Source organism: Montipora capricornis, chromosome 1 (assembly GCF_036669925.1).
Source record: "Montipora capricornis isolate CH-2021 chromosome 1, ASM3666992v2, whole genome shotgun sequence".
NCBI lineage: Eukaryota > Metazoa > Cnidaria > Anthozoa > Scleractinia > Acroporidae > Montipora > Montipora capricornis.
Genome location: NC_090883.1, coordinates 51,333,727 through 51,336,226, shown reverse-complemented (window position 1 = coordinate 51,336,226; position 2,500 = coordinate 51,333,727). Strand labels below are relative to the sequence as shown.

Here is a 2,500-nt window from a genome sequence, read left to right as displayed (position 1 = left end):
CATGGTTATTAGAGCAAAGTGAGACAATCACTGTCGACAGCCTTATGCGAAGTCGTCAGTGATGTCAATGACGTCCTTATTGCCAGCAACCTGGAAAGATCTGCCACAAGTAGAACACAATGAAGCTGTCCCTCAGTGATCATGATCTGATCTATGCTATATATATACGGAAGCAGAAGGCCACTAGACCTCAACCTAAGCTCATTGATTATCGTAGTATGAAGTGTTCCGACAATGATCAGTTTCCTAGCTGATCTTGGTAAAATCACCTGGCATACTGCGTATATCTTCCATGACATTGATATTTGTGAACACTGGTACATGTACCAGCTTTTCATTGATGTAGTGGACCAGCAGATGCCATACAAAAAGAAAACGGTATGTCCGGGGAGACCAGCTACCCTTGATAACCCCTGAGATCTCCTCTGCAATCCACCACACTTCAAGCTCCTTTTAGACCGTGTCAAACTACCTTTGGAGTATTAATTATGAGAGAGATGGAGTTGTCAGTCAAAACTGTTCAATGAAGTAAGTCAGAAACTTGGAATGTTGTAGGAGACAAATTCATAAATCACCTCATCAATTCTCAGGTCTGTACACTACAGCATTTCTGAGTTATTTGTCAAAGCATTTCACGCAACTTTCTAGAGTTTATAATCCTGGAAACTCAAGTTCATCGCTTTGTTCTCGCCCTTTGGCGCGGTACTGGGTTCCAATAGGCGTATTGCGTGACAAGTTCAAACATGTTTTATATACGGTGTGAAATGTTTTATATTTTAATGTAGCAAGTTTAATGTATTTAATGATAAGTTTTACATTATAGCAAGAAGTATTTATGATAGAAATGGCATTCCATAGCCTGTTTTAAACGTCGCATTTTACATGTTCTGAATCTAATGCAAATGAGCGAAAACAATAGATTTTTCTATTAATACACAAGGTACTATCATCATCATCATTAATATTATTATTTTATTTATTTTATTTATTATTTATTATTATTATTATTATTATCATTATTACTATTACCGTAAACTTCCATGTATAAGCCGTATCCGTAGATAAGCCGCACCCCGAATTTAGAAGCGCAGATTTTGGAAAAAAATGTAATACAATAAAGTTTGAAGTTCCAGTAACGTTCTATTGCTATAAACCAACAAGGACAAACAATCAAGGTTTTGCCATAAAGTTCAAATTCCTTCGATATTGAAACAAAACGAATGAGTGCTTAGTAGCCAAGCTTTAAATGTGGGGAGGAGTCTGGGTCAGGGCCTGGGTATCATGTCTATAAAGATTTACCCGCAACAGGCGAAAAAATTCATGCAGAACAGGAGCTTGATAATGCAGTCGACAAATTTGCTGGGAAGGTGGTCAAGGACAACGAAACAGTCGGCCATTTACGGCGAATTTTGTGGTATTTTATCGAATATTTTATGGAATTTTGTGGTATTTTATCGCACGTGACGGAAAGATATGTGTGGAAGTGACTGGCCAAAACGTCACTGCAAACAGCTGTGTGGAGGAATGGAGATTCCTTGTAAGTTGGTGTTTACATGTACTTGTTCGAGTAAAGCGAAAATTAATCGCTTGAAAGAACTCTTGGAGAGCAAGATTCGCCGATAAACACTCGAAGACACAAACGGCTCCTTTAGGAGCCACCACTCATTAAAAAGTCAATGAACCACAACAACATGCTCTCAGTTTCTTTTATTTTTCTTTACTGAGATCTTAAGAAGTTGTATGAATATTAATTAGGTTTTTTAAAACTCCAAACACAGATGTATCCATGGATAAGCCGCACCCATGATTTATGGCTTCAATTTTGTGAAAAAAAGTGCGGCTTATACATGGTTGGTTTTTGTTATTATTATAAAATAACAGTATAGCTAGCTAATTATTAAGAACAAAATAATTACACAAGTTTGTTTGTCTTGTACATGTCTTGCCATTTGGAACACAAGCTTTACGGTTAAAGGCCCACCTTCAACCGACAGGCATTGTGTACCGTAAAACAATTTTCATAATATGAAAATCCAGCCAAAGCTGAAATTTATCTGATCAGATCGCTACGATAAGAAATGTGAGTTTCCATAACAAAAACAAATAGTTGAAAAGCCTGACGGTTGAAGGGGTGTCTTTAAGGTGCTATCAGTACAATTTTGTGTGATCAATATTAAAAAGTATTTGCATTTGAGAAGATTTGCCTGCATTAGCCTCCATTGCAAGCTAGTTCCAGTCCAATGCTGAGAATACAAAATATGGTCTCTTGTGATGTGTATGTTCTGAAAACAATAATTATTGATATCTGCATGAAATTCAGGAAACTTCTCGAATTAGAAAAGAAAGGATGTAAAAATTAATTTTCAAAAGTTCTGTTTGAAACCGAGAAAAGGTAAACACAGAAAGACATGAAGGTACCGGTATTAAAAGTAGTTAATATTTCAGGAATGCTGACTGCATGGTCAGTTTTCTTTACCTTGCATTGCCTGTTTGCACAAGC

The 2,500-nt window shown here is 36.7% G+C and overlaps 1 protein-coding gene across 1 annotated transcript in view; it reads left to right on the top strand.

Moving 5' to 3' along the window:
- Window positions 1–2,500, top strand: part of LOC138047881 (SH3 domain-binding protein 5-like) — a 13,925-nt gene that overhangs the window by 1,050 nt on the left and 10,375 nt on the right. The window lies entirely within an intron of this gene.